Source organism: Macaca thibetana, chromosome 9 (assembly GCF_024542745.1).
Source record: "Macaca thibetana thibetana isolate TM-01 chromosome 9, ASM2454274v1, whole genome shotgun sequence".
Lineage (NCBI taxonomy): Eukaryota > Metazoa > Chordata > Mammalia > Primates > Cercopithecidae > Macaca > Macaca thibetana.
Window position 1 is genome coordinate 58,151,315 of NC_065586.1, and position 22,707 is coordinate 58,174,021.

The 22,707-nt window shown below is 46.7% G+C and overlaps 1 long non-coding RNA gene across 1 annotated transcript in view; it reads right to left on the minus strand.

The window, feature by feature from the left end:
• Window positions 1-7,858, minus strand: part of LOC126962495 (uncharacterized) — a 58,410-nt gene extending 50,552 nt beyond the window's left edge. The window contains exon 1 of the long non-coding RNA XR_007728707.1: window positions 6,465-7,858. This is a non-coding gene — a long non-coding RNA (uncharacterized LOC126962495). The remainder of the gene's footprint in view (window positions 1-6,464) is intronic.
• Window positions 7,859-22,707: the final 14,849 nt, after the last annotated feature.

Sequence of the window (22,707 nt, forward strand, 5' to 3'; positions counted from 1 at the left end):
ACTAAAAATACAAAAATTAGCCATGTGTGGTGGTGCATGCCTGTAATCCCAGCTACTCAGGAGGCTGAGGCAGGAGAATTGGTTAAATCCGGAAGGCAGAGGCTGCAGGGAACTGAGATTACGCCGCTGCACTCCAGCCTGGGTGACAGAGCAAGACCCTGTCTCAAAAAAAAAAAAAAAAAAGATTTAGCCACTGTCATCCAGCCACTGAAAGGATCCTTGGCCTTCAGTAGGCTGTAACCTTGGGAGGGTAAGGGCCAGTTGTGCCTTGTTTACCATAACATTCTCACCATCTAGCACAACATCTGACACAAGTGAGTGATCAAATACTGCTTAAATGCATGCATGGATAAATGAGTGAATGAATGCTTGCAGAAAAGTGTAGAAACTATACTCAACATTAGAGTGTCCACTCACTCCAGACAGAGACAAGTGTGAACTAAGAAAGAATCAGGAGAAGGGCCAGGACAGGGCAAGAGCAGGGCAAGAGTAGGGCAAGAGTGAGGCAAGAGCAGTTCAGCCTGGACAGGCCCACTCTGCCGGCCTTATACTGGCTTTACATGGTGCAATGTGGACCCAACAGCCTTGCTGTCCACTATCCCAATCCTCCCTGAAGCAGACCCTCATGCAATCCTTATTTACATCACTAAAGTTGCCCAGAACCACTTTCTAACTATATGTGGGATCAGTTAGACTGGGGCGGAAACCACAATAAACAAATTGTGACATACACCTGTCCCTGGAATCATGCAATTGTTTCTCTCAACTGAAGTTCTCCCCTAGCCTTCCCACTTCTTTCAAGGCAGAGCCAAGCAGCCACCTATGAAATGGCTTGGAGGAGGGGCATGGTCCAAGCCTGTTTGGACCAGTCAGATTCTTTCTATTGGAAATTTGAACTGAAAATATGGAGGACAGAGGTGTTTAGTAAGTAACAGAACTAGAAGCTCTGAAAATATACCAAGGGACTTCTGACTTCTCACATAATGGAGTTTGGAGGTCTACAGAACCTCTCGCCAAAAAGCAATAATGAAGCTGAACAAAATTGTCAAAAACCACTTCAGCACTCTAGAATTCTACCAAAGGGATACAAAAACTGAGAAATATTTTTAATGAAAACTACTAAACTTTAGGTAAAAACAATATGAGTCTATAGCTGCCCACACCCCATGTCCTTAACTCCAGCTCCTTCCGGCACCATGACAACGAACAGCTTTGCCACTGATAATGGAAAGGACACACTTGATTTAGAGCACTGTCAGATGAAGTGATCTCAATGGCAAGCAAACAGGAAGGACCAGTGGCTCCATCAATCTGAGGCTGCAGTTCCGTTTCAGCTAAGCAAAGGACTGATGGACTAGTGGGGATTTATCAGTAAGTTTTAAGAGGTAAAACTTAAGCCACAGGGGATTCTTCACATATCCTGGGTTAGCCAGAGGCTGTGTGTATGTATACTAGACACCAAAGAGGACCAAAGGTACCTACACATCCCTGGCCAACAGAGCCTGTGCACATGTGCAGAGGAGATGTAAAGAAATATTAAGGGTACCCACATATCTGTAATTAGCATTCTAGAACAAGAGTAGAGAGAAGGGGCAGAAAAAGTATTTGAAGATAAAATGACCAAAATCTTCCCAAATATAGCTTTACACATCTAAGAAGCTCAATAAACCCTAAGTAGGATATATAAAAAGAGATCCACACCTAGATCCACAGAGTAAAACTGTTGAAAGCCCAAGATAAAGAAAAACTCTTGAAAACAGAAAGAGAAAAACAAGTCACCATGTACAGAAGAACAACAAAACAATGGACAGCTAACTGCTCATCAGAAACAATGGAGGCCAGAGACAATGGAATGACACATTTAAAGTGCTACATGAAAAGAAGAATGTTCAACTAAAAATTCCATATACAGCTAAAATAATCCTTCAATGTGGAAGGGAAATAAAGATGTTCACAGATAAACAAAGACTGAGATTATATGTTGCTAGCATTCCTGCCTTACAAGAAATACTAAGTAAAGTCCTTTAGGCTAAACAGACAAGAAATACTAAGTAAAGTCCTTTAGGCTAAACAGAAATGCCCCTACATGATAACTCTACAAAAAGAAACAAAGAGTGCCAGAAATTATATATATGTTAGTAAATATAAAAGATTCTTTGTGTATATTTTTTCTCACTTCTTCTCTTAGCTTCTTTTAAAAATGCAAGGTTGCAATAAAAAATAATTATAACACTGTATTATTGGGTTTATAACATATTTAGATGTAATATATATGACAATAGTACAGAAGAGAAGGGAAGAAAAGGAGATGTATTGGAGTAAAGTTTCTATATTTCACCAGAATTAGAGTAGCATTTTTCTGAAATAGATGGTGATAAATTAAATGCAGTTGTAATCCTTGGAGCAACCACTGAGAAAATAAAATGACGATAATTGAAATTGTTATTTTTAAACTAAAAATACGATTATTTAACATAAAATAAGGCAGTAAAAGAGAAACAAAAAAGACATTAAGCAAATACAAAACAAATAGAAATGGTCAGGCATGATGGCTCATGTCTGTAATCCCAGCACTTTGGGAGGCCAAGGTGGGTGGATTGCCTGAGCTCAGGAGTCTGAGACCAACCTGGGTAACATGGTGAAACCCCATCTCTACTCAAATACAAAAAATTAGCTGGGCATGGTGGCACATGCCTGTAGTCCCAGCTACTCAGGAGGCTGAAGCATGAGAATTGCTTCAACCCAGGAGGCAGAGGTTGCAGTGAGCCAAGATCACACCACTGCACTCCATCTTGGGCAACGGGGCAAGACTGTCTCAAAAAAGAAAAGAAAAATGGCAGGTGTTAACCCAGTCATATTATTAATCACATTAAACAGGAACAGACTAAAATATCCATTCAAAAGTCAGAGATTGTCAGACTGGATGAAAAAGCAAGATCCAGCCGAATGCTGTCAACAAGAGACACAAAAATAGGAAGAGATATCCCAAGCAAACAGTAACCATAAGAGAGCTGGAGTGGCTATATTACTATCAGACAAAATAGATTTTAATATAAGAAATGTTATTAGAGAGGCCAGGTATGGTGGCTCCCACCTGTAATCCCAGCACTTTGGGAGGCCCAGGGAGGGTGGATCACGAGGTCAGGAGTTCGAGACCAGCCTGGCCAACATAGTGAAACACCATCTCTACTAAAAATACAAAAATTAGCAGAGTGTAGTGGCATGCACCTGTAGTCCCAGCTACTCAGGAGGCTGAGGTGGGAGAATTGCTTAAACCTGGGAGGCAGAGGTTGCAGTGAACTGAGACTGCACCATTGTACTCCAGCCTGGGTGATAGGGTAAGACTCTGTCTCAAAAAAAAAAAAAAAGAAAGAAAGAAAGAAAGAAATGTTATTAGAGACAAAAGATGTTTTATAATGATAAAATTGTAAATATATTAGGAAATACCAATTATAAATATATATGCACCGAACAACAAAACCCCTAAATACATAAAGCAAAAACTCATGAAAATGAAAGGAGAAATAGATAATTTGACAGTAATACTCAGAGATTTCAATAGCTTACTCAGTAAATGCAGGAAAAAAACACCTGACAAAATCCAGTGCAAATTAATGACTTGAAAAATCATTATGGACATTTGAAAAATCACTTGGACAACTGGATATCCATATGCAAAAAAATAAACTTAGATTCTTACCTCATACCATACACAGAAATTAACTTTAAATAGATCACATGCAAAAAGTTAAACAAGGCTGAGCATGGTGACTCACAACTGTAATCCCAGCACTTTGGGAGGCCGAGGCAGGTGGATCAACTGAGGTCAGGAGTTCAAGACCAGCCTGACCAACATGGTGAAACCTCATATCTACTAAAAACACAAAATTAGTTGGGCATGGTGGCACACACCTGTAATCCTAGCTACTTGGGAGCCTGAGACAGGAGAATCACTTGAACCTGGGAGGTGGAGGTTGCCGTGAGCTGAGATCACACCATTGCACTCCAGCCTGGGCAACAGAAGTGAAACCTTGTCTCAAAAAAAAAAAAAAAAAGAAAAAAAAGTTAAATTTACACCAAGCATGGTAGCTCATGCCTGCAGTCCCAGCACTCTGGGAAGCCAAGGCAGGTGGATTGCTCGAGTTCAGGAGTTCAAGACCAGCCTGGGCAACAAGGTGAAACCCTATCTCTCTCTATTTAATAAAAAATAAAACATTTTTTTAATTTATGTAAAAAAAATTTAAGTTAAATATACTTAGCACATGACCTAGCAATCCCACTCCTAGATATATGCCCAAGAGAACTGAAAACATGGCCACACAAAAACTTGTACATAAATGTTCGTAATAGCATTATTCATCATAAGAGCCAAAAAGTAGAAACAATCCAAATGTCTATCAGTATAGGAATGGATGAACAAAATATTGTGAATCCATACAATGGAATATTATTTGGCCATAAAAAGGAATGAAGTTCTCATACATACTACAACATGGATGAATCCTGAAAACATTCTACTGAGTGAAAGAAGCCAGGCATTAAAGGCCACATATTATATGATTGTATTCATGTGGAATGTCTAGAATAGGCAAATCCATACGGACAGAAAGAAGATTAGTGATTTCCAGGACTAAAGGGAGGGAAAAGTGGGGAGCGACTATGAATAGATATAGGGTTTCTTTTTGGTGATTAAAATGTTCTGGAATTAAATAGGGGTGATATTTGTAGAACTTTGTAAATATACTAGAAACACATACTTTTACCTTTCTTAGGTGTAGGCTTTATGGTATGTGAATTATATCTCAGTAAAATTATTTTTAAAAAACGGATCACAGACCTAAATGTAAAACCTGGTTGTCTGGGGCTGGGGTTGGGGCTGGAACTGAGTACTAACTGAAAATTGACTCAAGAGGATTCTTTGGGATGATGGAAATGTTCTAAAACTGGATTGTGCTCATTGCTGCTCTTTATAAACTTACTAAAAATCATTGGATTGTTCATTTATAATGGATGATTTTATGATATGTAGGTTTCACCTAAATAAAGCTGTTTAAAAAATGAATCCAGTGAAAACAGAAATCAAAACATCACATAGTAAATAGCTGGGGAGAAGCTGGGATGAGAATTTATCTTAAAAATGAAATAAAGGAGGATAGGAGGTACTAGGGTAATGAATGTTATGTTTCTTCACCTCTTTATGGGCTATAGTTCGTGAAAATTCATTGAGCTGTACTTTTGGGATACATGCACTTTTGTGTATATATTTCATATCACAACAAAAAGTTTCTTAAATGACATGGGCCTGGGAGGGGCCATGAATGAGCCAATTAACGAGTTATAGAAGCTGAGAGGCTCAGCTGTGCAGCTGCTCTTGGGTCTCTATGAGATTTTCTGCCTTCCTTATTGCCACCATTTTACAGTAATACCCATTTCTAGAGCTAGCCTGAGCAAGTTTCTGTTTCTTACTATTAAAAAGCCTCATTAATACATCCACAAATACAGCTACTGAAATTAATGAAATCCACAAATACACCTCCAGAAGGGCAGGGGATTTTGTACATTGCTAAATCCCCAGTGTCTAGAACAGTATCTGTCAGGTTCTTATGTATATTTCTTGAATGAGTAAACGAATGAGCAGAGGAATAGCTGTAGAGAAAGGAAGGTGTAGAGCAAGAGACTTGCAAACACAGACATTTTTCTTTTTTTTTTTTTAATTTATTTATTATTATTATACTTTAAGTTGTAGGGTACATGTGCATAACGTGCAGGTTTGTTACATATGTATACTTGTGCCATGTTGGTGTGCTGCACATACAGACATTTTTCAATGCAGCCTGGCCAGTGTCAGGGGTGGGGGTCAGAGGATGAATAATGCCTCCTGGGAATGTCAGGAAAATGTCACAGAGGAGGAGACCTGAGAGCTGGGTCTTGAAGAATGAGTAGGAGTTTGCCAGGGAAAGAATACAGGAGAGTAGGATAGACAGAAATAAACACAGATAGAATCACACTGTTCTGAAAGAGGCTGGCATTCTTGGGGACCCTAAAAAGGCTCATGTGGCAGAAGGGCAGGGTCACAGTTGAGGACAAGCAAGAGATAAGGCTGGAGAGAGAAGCTGGGGATAGATGGAGAGGCTCACCTATTCCCAGCCAAGACATTTCAACAGACTCCCGTAGGAATCACAGCCAGAAGAGAATTTTCACCGGGGATCAAATTGGCTTTTTAGGAAGCTCACTTTGGCTGAGGCAAGGAGAGTTTCTCCTCTGAGTTCATGGGCCATCTCCTCTGTTAGTATGGACACGTCCTCTCCTCAATGTCTCTCTCTTTCTCTACATTCTCTTCTCTCTCTCCCTCCCCCGCCCCATGTTTTCATATCTGGATATCTCTTTTCTGCGTGTGGATTTCTTTCCATTTTTCTCTCAAGACATCACTCCTTGAAAATGTCCCTCAACCCTTTCCATCTTACTTGTGCCCAAACAGCTTTGATTCCATCTTCAGGACTCATTCATCTCCACCAGGCTGGAGTCCTTCATAAAGAAGTAACACAAGATTTCCTCTTGAACAACAAGCTCTTCCGGGCTTCACCAGTTACAGATGAGAAGCCTGGAGGAAGGGGAGTATCTGAGCCACCCTCTACCTGGCCCAGAAAGAGTGAGCCACCACCCTCCAAGACCTGCATGGATCCAATGAAGCAGAAACACCATGCTCTCCTCTCAGGCATCCTGATGCCACTCACAATGTGAAAGGGGCCAATGGCTCAGAAGCCACTGCCCTTCCGGCCTCCTCCAGCAAATCCTAATGCCCAGTTCTCATGCCGATGACCTTCCACTCTGAAATGCTTCCTGGCATCCACCCATCCTCCCAGGAGCTGGACAACCAGGTCAAGGAGAAAACAGCCCCTCTACCACGCTGAGCCAGGGACCCCTCTCCAGGACAATTCTCTTCCCTGAGACAAGAGGGTCAAACTGCTCTTCTAGATATGACCTCAGAGATGTGCAACCAGGGCCCTGGCCCAATTTATCACCACGGGGCTATAATTAGGTTTGTTAACATACAGTCTAGTGTAGTCTTGTTGACTAGGAACTTAATCACGTTACTATTGAGTTCCTGTACGCATTGCTCGGGGTGACTGTTTTACTTGTAGAGTTATAGCCAAGCCCAACGGGAGGAAATTAGCTTTGGACACAAGTTTGGAGGGGGGTTCTTTTTCCTCTTGACTTTGTCTCTCTCTCTCCCCCCTTCCATGTGAAAATATTTAGCAAACAGTGACAATGATGAAAAACAGTAGGAAACAAAATGTTCTACATTAGTATAAAACATGAAAAATGCAGAAGGACCCTTAGCGGTACAACATGTGTTATGCTGGCTGGCAGTCCATTAGCTCTGATAGACATTTCACTTACCTAAGTCAAATATAACAGTCGAGTATTCATTAATATAAGAAGGGGCTGTGGAATCAGTGCTACCATCTGGCTGGGCCGACAGAATAATCTACAACTCATGATTAGGTCTAAGGAGTGGGGTTTCACTTTAATCTTTCTCATTGCTCGAAATTTCCATCTGCACAGTTCGGCACATCATTTTTCTTCAAGACAAATGTGCTGTTTTTCATGTTCCAAAATTAGATCAGAAGAAAACGATTAATCATGTCACGGCCTGGGAAAGGAAACAAAGCTCCGATACTCTCCTGCTCTCGCTCCCAGCTCCCGCCCCTCCCTGGCCCTGGACGGTTGCAAGTTTCGCTTTTCCCCCATCAACCTCTGGGTCTGCAGCACAACTTTGGGAGAGGCCGCCGCCGGCCGGGAGGTGGAGGGCGGGACTGCAGGGAGAGGCGTGGGGGCGCCCTGGAGCCCACGAGGGGGCGTGCCCCTGCCCCCTCCCGCCACCCCTCCCGGGGGTCGCCCCCGTGGGCCCACCCCGCGCTGTGCCGCCTGCCCCTCGAGTCGGAGTCAGGGGCCCGGCGTGACAGGAAGGGCCCGGAGCCCGCCTCCCGCGCGTCCCCTCCCGGCCTCCGCGGCCCTGTCTGTCAGGCGGCTCGCAAGTCATAACAAATCCCTGGCGCGGGGCTGAAGCTGAGCATTTGCCGGAGCGTCATGGGGATGATGAATGACCCGTAGGCCTTTGAAGTGCTCTGCCAGTTCAGCTGGGTCCGCGGTGCTGACAGAGAAATATACACAACAGCGTAACCAATAATGAGAACATTAAACATTCCTGCGCCGTGACAGGCTGACAGAAAAACCCGGGCCCGCATCAATCATCGCGCAGATAGAACCCTGACAGGCGGCCCCTCGCTGACACCCCCTCCGCGCGCTCTCCCGGGCCTCCCCCTCTTCCTCTCCCGGGTCTCCCCTCTTTATTTCTCTCCGGGCTCCCCGCCGCCCCTCCTCTCCTTCCCCGCCCCTCCTCTCTCTTCCTTCCCCGCTCCGCTCCGTGTCCTCCCCCTCTGCCCGGTCCCCTGCCCCTGCCCTTGGGCAACTGCCTTCAGGGCCTCTCAGAGGTCAAGTGAGGTCTGGGCCACGTCCGTTCTGTGAGGCTGCCCGTGCCTGAACAGTGAAGAGATGCCACCCCTGAGTGAGAAGAGTGCAGTCTTTGAAATTCAGCGTTAATAATTTGTGGCTTTTCACCCATGCAAAAAATAATAATAATACAATCACTTATATGAAACTTCATGTGGAACTAGGATCAAAAGTTGAACGCCAAGCCCTTAGGGAAAGGGAGCTCCAGAGGAACCCCGTCCGCCCTCTTCTTTGGGGGAGGTCTTTCGGAGTGTCTTCCTGTGTGACTTTGGCAAGGAATCCTTTTCTTTGTGCCAGCCTCGGCCTCGGCCCCTTTCGTTTCAGATGGATTTATCTGACTGAGATCTGATGTCTGGTCTGTCTGAAAGGGAAAAAACAGAGGAGAAACACAAAGATCTCTTCCTTTTCCTCCACCAGGAAATGAGATCTGCCCAGATAAGGTATGTGGGATGGACTCTCACCCCCTTCCCAAAGGAGACGCTGGTGACCTTCCCCGAGCCTCCAAATCCTCTCTGGACTTGGTTTGGGCTGAGCTTTTTAGGATTGAGCCTCTACTGCATCCTTGCGAAGGTGGGGCATTCCCCCACTCCTGTTACATACAGACCACCCCTGCCAGGCCCACTCCCCACTGCCCCTGAGGGCTCAGGGAAGCTGGGCTGGCAGTAAAAGCCAGGGTTCTAGTCCCAGCTGTGAGAATTTGGGCAAGTCCAGAACTTCCGTGGACCACAACATGACAACAGAAGTCTCCACCTTAGGGTGCTTACAGATCTCTTTACATTCTCCAAATGCAAAGGGTTATTTTTCCTTCCTTTTATTCTTGGAGATTTTTTTTTTCCTTTCTTGGCTTTAAGGAGAGAAGAAACTCCTTGACTTTCCAAAACATCATGAAAAACTCCCCATAACCTACACACACACGCGCGCGCACACACACACATGCACACACAGATGGTGAGTGGACAGAGGGGCACTCTGTGGTAATCCAAGGACAGAGGGTGTTATGAGAAGTCAGACAGAAGCCTCAGGAAGACCAGTGCTTATACTCTGAGGAAAAGCTCCCCAATGGACAGGACACTTCAAATCTATTTGCATATTTGTTCAGCAGGGCCAGTTCAGGTGTGAAGAAAAGAGCATCTGCTGAGGCAATGTCTCCTCCACATGGCACAGGGTCATGTCCCTTCCTTCCTGCCTACCTGGAAAGGCCAGCTGCACTCCCACTGCCTCCAGGCAACTTGTTCCATGTGTTCTGGCCCACAATGACCTTGCCCTCCTCTGATGTCCTATGACCTCTTCTGGACCAGATGAGCCTCTCACCTGCTCAGCTAGACTTGAAACTACTTGAGAGCAAGATGGTGCCATGCTTTGCTGTTCTCTGGGTCACCTGGGACCAGCAAGATATCTTGTTCTGAAATGCCTGCCCCACACACAGCCCCCCTTCTCCAACGAACTGCCCCTACAGGCCAGCTGAAGGGGAAGACCACCTCGGAAGCTGTGTTTATACTACAAATCCCTAACCCTTGCCACAACTGATGGGTACAGTATTTAACACCTATCCCTGAAACCCATCGGATCCTCTCTCCTTGAAAATCTGAACTCAGTCACAGGTGGTGTGGAGCTCTCGAAAGTCACATAGGGCTCGGGGCTGGGGCAGCCATTTTGAGCCATGTACATACATGCTGAGGAAGAAAAAAATACCAAAGCCAATGTTCACAGGGAAACAGAAGAACGAGGAGGTAGGCAAAAAGAAGCAGACATGAGATCCCAGGGAGACCCCAAAAGACAGCTTAGCTTCTGTTTCTGACTTGCCTGTCCCCCGAGGTCTGGGTATCCTGTTTCTTGCCCTTAGGTGCCTGTGGAATCACTGGCCACTGGGAAAAACATATGACCCAAGCCTGGCCAATCATTCTATCCCATCTTCCTTCTAATAATGATTGGCCCAGGAATAGGCATGTGAAGCATGTCAGACCAATCAGAGTCCTTCTCTGGGATTTTGTATATTGATTCCAAAGGAGATATGCTCTTCAATCCTTTTGGATTGCGTATAGTAAGGCTAGGACCCCAGAGCTTCTAGCAGCATGGCTGCTGCTATCTGGAAGAAGCCAATGTATCATAGGAGTAAATGACGACAAATCCCAATGCCTTTTTCCAGTCCATAGATCTAGTTAAGCCTGAAGCCCATTCCATGCTTGGCCTTCCCAACAAGTGAGTCAGTGCATTCTCTTTCTTGCTTACTCTAAGTTTAGTTTGTTTTCTGTCTCTTGCAATGAAAGAGAGCCCTCAGACTTGTGTTCAGGGAACATGTCAATTTAGGAGGATTCACCTAAAATAAATACATGATTCTACTCTCTTTTTATGTTTATGTACATGAATAAGAACCCACTGAGGCAGAGAACAAGGAGGGCTGTGGTGGCCTTTTCTGATCCTCTCCTCCCCCATGGTCCCCTCTGTGACCTCACCCCTCATGCCAGGTAGTCAGTCTGAATAGTCTGCATGGATCTAACTGTTTCCAGGTGAGGGCCAAACCACTTGAGCTTCTGAGCCTGTCAGTAATGGTACTTCCCTGTCCCTATGATTTGTGCCCATCCACAAGCAAGACAGGAACAGGTACTGGGTACTGCAAGTGTCTGGTGGTCCTCACGCCTCTGAATGAAGCTGTGTGTCCTGCCCCCACTGCCATCCAGCAGAAAGCCAGAGCTGCCACTGACCCCTCCTCTACCTTGGACATGACCACAGGTCCCAATCTTGAGACACATTTTAATCTCAGAAGTCCTCTGGGGCCAAAAATTGACCTCTGGATGTTCATCCTTATCCTAGTCCTGGTGTGATGACAAGATTCCTGGACCAATGGGAGACACCAGGGCAGCAGCAGTTACAGTGAAAAATGACTGGAGGGTTTCAGCTGACTGCAAGTTTAAGATGAGCCAGCCTTGTATGATAAGGTTTTGTGGGGATTTTTTGAGACAGGGTCTCCCTCTGTTGCCCACGCTGGAATGTGGTGGTGCAGTCACAGCTCACTGCAGCCTCGAATCCCCGGGCTCAAGCAATCCTCCCCACTCAGTCTCCCAAGTAGCTGGGACTACAGGCATAAATCACCATGCCTGGCTAATTTTTCTATTTTTAGTAGAGATGGGTTTTCACCATGTTGGCCAGGCTGGTCTCGAACTCCTGGCCTCAAGAGATGCTCCTGCCTTAGCCTCCCAAACTGCTGGAATTACAGGCTTGAGCCACCACACCCAGCCATGATATGGCTTCTTTAAAAAAATAAAATTAAAAAGATGAGCTAGGTTACACTAGAGCATCATGTCCAAATGATGTTTTAGGAATTCTGAGAAACTGTAACACAGGCAAAGGTGATGAGCAGTTAGGAAATTCAGTCTTTGAGGAAAAGGAGAAAGACTTCAGGATGGCAAAGTGACATCTCCATCAACACTGAGAGGTCTCACATGCTTGTTCTCCATGAAATGACTGTGAAACCCCCAGGCACAGGCTGGCACATGGTTAGCACTAAAGAGTGGGGGTTTCCTTCTAGCTTATCTGGTCCTCATTCATCAGAGGCAAAATCAGAGACAATGAAAGGGCCTTACAAAGAAGCAGTTTTTATCACAATCTAAGAACTTTTTGACAATCTCAACCATGCAACAATTGAAATGGTCCCTTTGTAAGGTAATGATCTCCCCATCACTACAGATATTCAAGCAGAGGCTGGATGCCTAGCTCCCAGAAATGCTACAGAAGGAATCTCTAAATTGAATGGATATTGGGCTTTCAGGGCCCTTTTTCAGTTCAATGACTTTGGCAGCCTCAGTTTCTCACTCTGTGAAATGCATGTGAGGCAACGCCTCTCATCTTCCTGAGTTTACAGATGTGGTAGATGGATTTTCCAAAGATGTAGTTGGTTGTGTTTTCAAAAATGGTTGCAGCAATACCTCATTCCACATGCTCCTCTTACAACATAACCTTGCCTCTCTCCATGAAGAGAAGGAGGTTAATTCCCATCCTGTTCCACCTGAGCCTGCTTGGGACTGTTTCCACCAATAAAATGTGGCAGAAGTGACACTAAATGATTTCCATGGCTACCATAGAGGGGCCATACAGCTTCTGGTAGCTCTCCAGCAATGCTGGTTCCTAGAATCCAGCTGCCATGGTGTGAGGAAGCCCAACTAGCTTATACAGAGAGTTCACACAGAGAGGCCAACAGAGGTATCTGATCCACAGCCCAGCCAAGGTCCCAGCTGACAGCCAACATCATTCACCAAAAGAGAAAGAAGACTTATTCATAACAGTATTATTCTTGATAGCTAAAATATGGAAACAACCCACTTGTCCATCGATAGATGAATGGATAAACAAAATGGGGTATATGCACACAATGGCATATTATTCAGCCTTTGAAAGGAAGGGGATTCTGCAACATGATACATCATGAGTGAACCTTGAGAATACTCTGCTAAATGAAATAAGCCAGTCACAAAACCACAAATACTGCATGGTTCCACTTCCAGGTGGAAGTGGACTACTGAAGTAGTCAAATTCATAGAGACAAAAAGTAGAATGGTGGCTGTTGGGGGCAGAGGGAAGAGAGAATGGGGAATTATTGTTTAGTGGGTACAGAGTTTCTGTTTTACAAGATGAAGAGGTCTCAAGATAGATGGTGGTGATGACTGCATAGCACTATGAATGTGTTTAATAACACTGAACTGTACACTTAAAAATGGTTACAGGCCGGGTGCAGTGGCTTACACCTGTATTCCCAGCACTTTGGGAGGCCAAGGCGGGCGGATCACCTGAGGTTGGGAGTTTGAGCATAGCCTGGCCAACATGGCGGAACCCCGTCTCTACTAAAAATCCAACAGTTAGCTGCAGTCGCAGCTACTCAGGAGGCTGAGGCAGGAGAATTGCTTGAACTCAGGAGGCGGAGGTTGCAGTGAGCTGAGATCACACCGCTGCACTCCAGCCTGGGCGACAGAGTGAGACGCCATCTAAAAAAAAAAAAATTGTTACCATGGATAGTAAATGTTATGTGTACTTTACCACAATAAAAACAATTGAAGACATGAATGAAGACGTTTCCAAAAGATTCCAGCCCCCAGTCTTCGAGTTGGCCCTGATGAAGTCTCAGAGACAAACCATTCTCAGTGTGCTGTATCCAAATTCCTGACCACAGAAACTGACATAATAAAATCATTTCAAGTGGTTTATTACGTAGCATTAGTAACCGAACAATAGGGGCAAGATGGTCAGGACATGCTGAGAGGCCTGTGGGCAGGAGGCAAGTCTAGGGCCGGGACTAGTCCATGACTCAGTTTATCACCCTCTATTGTGCCCTGGCCCTTCCTTTCCCCCAGCATGGCCCTCTGTCCCACCAGATTTTATTACGATTCACAACTAGGCCTTGCCCCTAACATAAACAGTCTTTGCTCCCACTCCTTCTCACCTCGGAAATCTGCTCTGGCCCCCTAAGTAGCAAGAAGTATTACGAGTGCAGGAGTTGTACTCATGGAAAGATTCACCCTCCAGGGCTCTACACCCAGACCCTCTTTCCATAGCCCTGGGGCAGTGTGTCTACACCTCCAGCCTTCCCCATAGTAACTCACAAGAGAGCTGGGCCAGTTCAGAGAGGTCCATGGAAGTGGGCCACTGCAGACAAAGCCAGATTAGCCCCCCTCAACCAAGCGCCTGGTCCCTACTGTACCTGGTGCAGGCAGATCACAGAAAAAACATGGATGCCTGGATAAAGGGGAAATTACACACGCAGCAAAGTTTAGGGAAAAATACTTTTTGTTCTATGACTGCCATTGAGACCCCCACCCATGAATTCAAAGTGTCAGTGAATTTCCTTCTTTGTCCTGAGCCCAGTTTCCTGTGGGCAAGTGCCCTGCATCATCACAGGTTCTGAGTCGCCCCCTTACCCTGAGTTGTTCCACAGCCCACCTGCTGGGATTTGTGGAGCAAGCTGGGGCTCTGCAGGCCAAGTGAGTCCAGGTGGTGGCATATCTGAGTGTCCACTGTATCTGTGACTGGTGAGTGGCAGGGAGCCCCAACACAAAAGGCAAGGTTCAGCTCCCAGCTGACCCCACTGGAGCCTTTGGGAAGCAGTCTGATTTGTTACTAGATGACTTGTTGCTGCCACTATTTGGGAACTGATGGCTCAAGAGTTCTCCATGGTGATAGAGAACAGCGTGGTAAAGGCCTTGAACATGCAGCCCAACTGCACAGACTTCACCTGCTGCCCAGCTCCTGACATCATCTCGCAGCTCTGAGGCCCCAGGCCCAGGCACACTCCCTCTACTCTTGTCTCATCTGCCCAGAACTAGGCAGTGCACCTCAGTCAAACCTCGGCTGGGGCCACCCCATCAGAACTTTGCCCAGATTTCTGCAATTAATACTTCTGGTTCGTTACATAAATAAAAAGATTATGATCTTGCTGCCAATGTAACTGGCTGTCTTGAGACAAATCCCGACAGAGCAGGATCATCTGTGTTTGAACTCAGTGCCCCATGTGGCTTGGCTCACAGGTGTGGCTAGTGCTGGAATGTCAAGGTCATCCATCTCAAGGGTCGTCCATCTCCACCTGCAGGGCAGTGATGTTTTCCTTGCTCAGCCTTGCATCTCCTTTCCTCTGGACAACACCATATCTAACCATGCACAAGAGTGGGCAGGGGGCCCCGGCAGACCGACCCCAGTACCCTATCCTGGACAGTGAATGGTCCAGGGTTAAGCACATATCCCCAACTTGGACAACTGGAGTCCTTCCTCAGGAATTTGTAACTAGACTCAGGGATAGTATCCTTCATCCTCCAGGGGCATGGATATGAGGTCATAGCTTTGGCAGCCATGCCCTGATGTGAGGAAAAGCTGGGCGGAGGGAATGAAATCAACACGAAGCAGCAGAATGCTGGACCCTGATCTTGTCGGAGGCCCTGGTTCACTCACTCCTGCCCTGCTCAAGGCTCACTCTGTTCAATCTACTCTCAGGAAGCCTTAAGTCACGGGTCCAGAAAGTATCACAAAGGCCAGACCCTGGTAAGTGGGTATGGGAGGGTAGGTAACAGGAATGGGAGACTGAGGAATGAAATGGAAAGAAATCCCAGAAGGAGAGAGTAGAGGGTGGGCTCCAGGGTAGGCTGGAGAGAAAGCCAGAAAGTGGGTCAGGAAAGGATGGGGAGCAGGCATGCATCCAGGCTGGTAGATGGATATGTCCCCTAGGACCAGGGGACAGCGGCAACTGGAAGATGGGAGAGAAGAATATAGTGTGCTTGTGTTCAGAGATTGTAGGGGAGATGCCTGGGGTGAGGAGAGACGTGACAGAAGAGCACTGCAATCTCCCTGAGCTGGGGCCAGGGAGCTGCAGCATGGGAGGTGGCAGACTTGTGGCAGACACCCAACAGATGGTCACCACCAAAAGCACAAGGAGAGGACCAGGACCCCCTCCTGCTAGGATCAGAAGCTGACCATGCAGAGGGCACTTCTGACCCCAAGGGGGCAGAGACAGACTGGCTCAAAGCAAGTGGAGGCTGCAGAGTCCCGCATACCTGTCTGGCATCCTTCCCAGCTGACCCACCTGCAGATTCCAGGGTCATGCCCCTTTAGCTGGAACCTCCACATCAGGGTATATGAGACACCAGGATCACACCTCACTCCCAGTGGTGGAAGCTTAAGGAACACAAAAAGGTTTGCAATAGCTGCTAGGCGTGTCATAAGTAAATTAGAAAGATACAGTTCACACACAACTATGAGGATGTGCAGCTTCAGTGGAAGAGGCCAGCTCCTTCTGGAAAGGCGATGCAGCCCCTCTGTCTCAGCCCTGGCCCCCTGTACAGCCCTGGAAGCCAGGAGGTTGGTGTGGGACACCTTTCCCCCAAGAGAAGAGACAGTACAGGGAAGAAATGGCAGCAACACTGACCATATATCGGGAACTTCTCATACACCAAGTCTCTTCCCAGCATCTGATGTGCATCTCTGTCAGGCTTCACAGCACCCCTACAAGCAGGCACAATCCATTATCCTCATCTCACAGAAGAGAAAACGGAGACACAGAGAAGCTAAGCAACTTGTCTAAGATCACAGAGAAGAGAAGGGGCAGTTTTCTGGCTCCGTTCTACCTTGCTCCAAGGGTGGAGAAGAAAGCAGGAGGAAGCCAAAGGAACATGACCCAAGACAGTGGGGCTCATAGAGAAACATGGGCTCCACACACAGACCCATAGCCCTAGCCCAGTATTTAATCATGTAGTGGAACTGCCTTATATTTGAGTAAAAACATAATTAAATTCAAGTAAGCTTTATTTCTTAGCTCCAGGCTCTTTCTTTTTTTTTTTTTTTTTTTTCCCGAGACGGAGTCTCACTCTGTCTCCCAGGCTGGAGTGCAGTGGCGCACAATCTCTGCTGACTGCAACCTCCACCTCCCGGGTTCACGCAATTCTCCTGCCTCAGCCTCCCGAGTAGTTGGGACTACAGGCGCACGCCACCATGCCCAGCTAATTTTTGCATTTTTAGTAGAGACGGGGTTCCACCATGTTGGCCGGGCTGGTCTTGAACTCCTGACCTCAAGTGATCCACCTGCCTCGGCCTCCCAAAGTGTGGAATTACAGGTGTGAGCCAACGTGCCCGGCCATACAGGCTATTTCTGAAAATAGTTTTTTACCTATTCCTATGACTGAGGCCACCCGATGCAAATGAGGACAAACAGCTTAAGACCCGCTCCCTCAGCCGCAAAGCCAGGTCTAGAACACCATTCTCTTGTCTCCTTCTCTGGTGCTCCCTGCTCTCTCCTCAATGGACACAGACTGTCAGGAGGTTGCCATCAGCTACAGCCTAATGTATTCCCCTTCCCAAGGACCTCTTGGGTCCTCTCCAGCGGTGTGCTGGTCAATGCTTAATGACCAGCTCTTCAGGAAAATAAACAAACACAAAGACCTGACTTGTAGCATTTGCCATTTTTCATAGTGTAAATATTCCTATCATGTCAGTGTCTGGCTTCCAACATGATGTCCCTGAATGGAATCGGGAAGACTCATCCATGTCACTGTTTCTCCCACAGTTGAGGGAGGATTCCAGATTAGCAGGTGTTCACTGCAAGGGCTTGCAAGTCAACCTAACAGTCTCTCTCCAATTTAGTTTGAAGTCAATGAGTTCACAATCCATGGAGGCCCAGAGTGGGAGGGATGCTGAGAGCAGAAGAGAAAAAATCTGTCCAGGAGGGCATCTGCTGCCAAGCAGACCAATGACATTAACATTCTAGTTAATGTCATTAACTAGAAATTTAAATGATTCATTATGAATTCAGGAAAATCTGGTGTCAGGGTTTAGAGCATAGACTCTAGAGCCAGATGGTATGGGTTCAATTTCTAACTACCTGTGAGACTTTGGACATGTAACTTAACCTGTCTGTAAAACGGAGATGGTACCAGCACCAACTCTGTAGTGGTTGTGAGAATTCAATGAGAAATGTGAACACAAAGCTTGCAGCACAGTGCCTGGCACATAATAAGCACTAATAATAACAAATAATAAACACAGATGTTAGTTATGCTGATAACTCAAGTCAGGGTTTTTGGCTGTTATTATCATTTGAGTGGAGGTGGAAAACAAACCATGATCAATAAGTAGTAATGGATCATTGGACTAGAATCTCCATGAGGGCAAGAACCTCGTCCATCTTGGTCAGTGTAGTAACTCAATACCTAGAACAGTGCCTGACTTATCTGTTAGGTAGGCACTCAAATATTGGTTCCATGTTGAGTATTAGGAGTATGGCATCTAATGGTGCTTAAATACTTGTATTTCTTTAGCTCTTGCTTTAATTGCATTCTCTGTTTTAAATAACTATCAGAAACCCCAGCTAATAGTAATTGTATTTTTAGAGTCCATTTGAGTATAAACAAATACTGACCTTCCCCTTGGTTAACCACACTCATGGAAATCGCTGGTGCAGACTATAATCCAACCACTACGTCCACTCGGTGGTGAGACCATCAACTTGAAGGCAAAGGGCCCAGACGAAACCGTTTCTGGTATTAGCCTTACACACTCCACACCCGGAAGCAACAGACATAGCTAATCCCAGCCCAAGCCCTGACCCACCCCACCGTTCCCCGCATCAGGTCCAGAAATGATGATGGAATGTTCTGGACCTGGGTAGGGGTTGAGAGAATTTTTTTCTTTTATTTCTGCTCTGCTCCCTTCCTGTCCGCTCTTCCCCATCGCTCCCCCATGCAGTCCCCTTCTCCCAACCCAGTCCCCTTCCCCACCCTCCAGAGCAACCCTCATCCCCACTCCCCTATCCCCACCCGCTGCTCCCTCTGCTGGGCCTCGCCTCCCCACTGTCTGCACTCGGAGGCTGGTTTGTTATGGCATGAAAAATGGCTCCGTGGAATAAAGATGTTTCCCCTCTGATGAGCATATTTGCAGAAGGTATGTCAGAGATCCCAGGGCTGGGGTTGGGCGGTCTTTCAAGAAAGTTGTTTTTCCTCCCCCGCACCGCCCCCCAGCTTCTTTCCTTCCCTCCCTTTTTCTCCTTCCCTTCTCTACTCCCTTACCCACCCCCTCCTTCTTTGCTTACTTATTGGGAGAGTAATAAATATTGGGTCGAAAGGCCCTTCTCACAGTTACAAAGCCTACCTGTAAGCGAGCTCAATAATTAGCAGTCCTGAAGATGATATATGACTTTCATTACCCTTTGGGACTGGAGACTAAATGAGGACAGAGCTAATTGCCGTGCAAAGCAGTTTGGCATGAATGAGAAAAATGCAGGCCCTGTCTCCTGCCAAAAAAGGGCCCTATTGCTGCTCTGATCTCAAGGCTGGTTTCTGCCGCAGGAGTTCACTCGGTGTCCATAAATCACGGGCTGCTTACAGCTGAAGCTGCCCTGAGTCGTCAGCGAGGTGTACGCTGAGTGACAGATCCCAGCCGACTGCATTAGAACTTTAACTCCCTCCTTTCTTCTCCTCCTCATCCTCTTCCTCCTCCTTTTCACACTGACCAGAAAATTAAACCCAGACTCCTTGGAGAGGGCGGCAGGAGGCTGGGGTAGGAGTGGGGGCGGTTGGCTTGGGTTGCGTTCCTGATGCCCACGTCCACCTGCTCCCTCCCTGCACGCTGTCTCCCCCCTCGAAACACACAGGAGAAGCGGTTCTCTCCACCCTCAGGAAGAGGCGGGCCTCTCCTGGAATGCTCCAGGCTGAGCTTTTGTCCTTGGTTTGTCATCGAAACAAATGTGGCCTCCCTTCTAGCCTGCATGTCTCTCTCTTCCCCCACCACCCTTGCAGGAAATGCTTCTCTTCTCTCCTAGGAGGAGGACTGACACCAGCCACACGTGTGTCTGCTGCTGACAAACGTGCTCACGCCTTGGAGGGCGGGGCCAGGCAGGACGGAGCCGCCCATGATAGGGGGACACCTCCTGGTAACATTTTCTTCTCTATCCCTCACACCTGCCCTCTTCATCACTCAAGGAGCCCTGCTTCTGAAGGTCCCGAGTGGGAAACGCACTAATGTGCAAAGCACCATCCTTGTCCTCTTCCATCCAATTCCCTGGTGAGTGGGAGAGCTTTCCTCCCTAGGGGCAGACACCAATTTCACACTTGGAGTTGAGCTTCCTGGCTTTTCTGAGGGCAGTCACATAATTAATTCTTAGAATTGCCAAATTATATTTGACACTTAATTTAAAACTCAAGGTTCCATAATGCAAATCTTCTCCTGGCAAGAAGGGTGACATGCACATTGAACATATAGGCAACCTGACAGGTTGGAGGGGCAGTTCTGTGTAACTCCCAGAGAGGGAAGGGAGCTGATTTTATTGAACACCTACTTTATATCCAGTGATTTCCATTGATTAGCTCACTTCCTTCCCACAACCCTATGAGGCAAGTACTGTTACTGCATCCATTGTGCAGACGAGGACACCAAGACCCAACACAACTAATTGACCCAAGGTCATCCTGTTAGGGAAGAGGCCAAGCTGGGATTCATGGTCTTGAGATCTTGAGAGACCCTTACGTCTTTATGCGATTCAATTCCTCCTTCAAGGATGGAAGCAGGAATCCCCCAAAATGGAAGCCTTGGCTGCTCCATCAGGGTGGGACTCAGAGGCAGCCTCCAGCTGCACATCACAGAATGCCTAGCTACAGCAGCTTACATGGTGTAGGTTACTTTTTCCACATAACAAGAAACCCAGGGGCAGGGCCGTCCAGGGCTGGTGCAGCACAATGATGACTTCAAGAACCCAGACTCTTTCTATCTTCCTGCTTCACCATCCTTGCATTCTAACTTCTTGCATTTTGGTTGTAAAGTGACCTCTGCAACACCAAGCATCATATCTTCAGTCCAGGAAGGAAAGAGGTTTTAGAGAAAAGGGATAAAAGGAATTCCCCCACCCAAGGCTTTGTCTTTTTATTTGGGAAGAGGACCGTTGCCTATGATTGGCCAGATCCCATATCTCTCACCTTCTCCCCACCCATACCAGTCATTGGCCAAGGGAATGAGTTGTCATGACTTGTTTAGACCAATCATGATTCATCTCATGGGACTGGGGGAGGGCCCTTGGTCCTTGCCTCCCTAAGATCAAAGAATCTCCAGTTGGTTATTACACAAGTTACATTGTTAACAGGGAAGGAGCAGGATGGCTATTGGATATGCAATGGACAGTGTCTGCCACACCCAGCTCTTATCCTTAGCCACCTCTTGGTCTGATGGAAGAGACCTGAGTCCCAGCTGGAGAATGACTCTGATATTCTGGGTATGTACACAGACAGCTTTGAGGAGTTTTGGAAATTTGGTTCCCTTCTAAGCTACCATTATTTCTGGGGTCTGTCTATTCCAACACCCCTAATGGGGAGGGAGAGAATTTGTGCTTTGTCCTCTGGACCTGGGTCTGTGGATCTATGTGTGAATGGACAGGGGTGATCCCATGATCACTCCCCCATGTGTAAGCTCCAGAGCAAGCTGTGGCCTCTGCTTGGGACAGACAATGTCCTGAGTGGTTAACTCTGGAAGCCAGTGTGCCTGGGTATCAAAATGAGAGCCTGGACATCTTATCCATACGTCTCACACTCCTGCTTTGTAAAATCATTGGGAAGGGGGTTGTTCCCTTCCCACCTCCATCTGCAACTGGGGCGTGACAGGGCATCCCCCAGTTGTGGTACTCATGGGAAAGTTCTTATCACTGTCTCATTCCTATTCAGCTGGGGGCAGATTCACTTGCTAGGAGGAGCATCTGTCAGGAACCAGGCAGGAACACTCGACTGTAATGTGCTCATCACCTGTCCCGCAGGACTAGCTCCTGGCTACCTCGCTCATTTACTCCAAGACTTCTGATACTTTCCAAATCTTCAGGTGTCTCCTCCATGCAGATGGAAAGGATGGTAGGAGGTTTCTGAGTCCTATAGCCCCATCTCAAGCCCCTCCGGGTGCAAACTAGGTCACATCTCTCTTTCCTTGAGGCCCCAGTGGCTTCCCATATTCCTGAGACTAAAACTCAAACTCTTTAACTTGACCTGCAAGTAGAGTGACCGTCATCCCAACAATATTATTAGGAGAGCGACCTTTCAGTTTCAATGCATTCTAGTCTGGATGATAAATTACATGGTCACCTTATCACACAGCAGGCTTTGTGTATCCCCAGCCTCCTCTCCTCCAGCTGGCTCCACTTACCTGCCTTGCTCCAGCCAGGCAGAGCAGTTCCCTGAAGCAGCCACACTCTCGCTCACCACACCACCCTCATGCACACATCACCTCCACCTGGAACACTCTACCCCCGTTTCTTCCCCTTCCTAATTTCTACTCAGCTCTCAGGCCTGGTTTAGATATTCCTTTTTTCAGAGGAGTCTTCCTTTATGGCTCATCAACCTTAAGCTGGGTCCTCCCTCTCTCCTGTCATACAAATGCTTATTTCTCATAGTGCCAAAATCATCAGCTGTATCTGTTTCCTCCATTAGATTGTAAGCACCATGAAGGCAGAGGTCATTGTATCTCCAGAACCTAGCATGGGGCTGTTGCCCCCTAACCGTATGTTTTATGAATGAATAAATGGATGAATGAAAACACAGTGTTTTCCATAAATGCACACACACACACATACCCCTCCAAGATACCAAGCCCACCACAATCATCTCCAGGGAGATGTAATTCTGGCCCAATCTGAGCTTCCCAGCAGCAAAACACACCACTCTGAGTTGCTTACCCCATGAAGGGTTCAAACAAGGG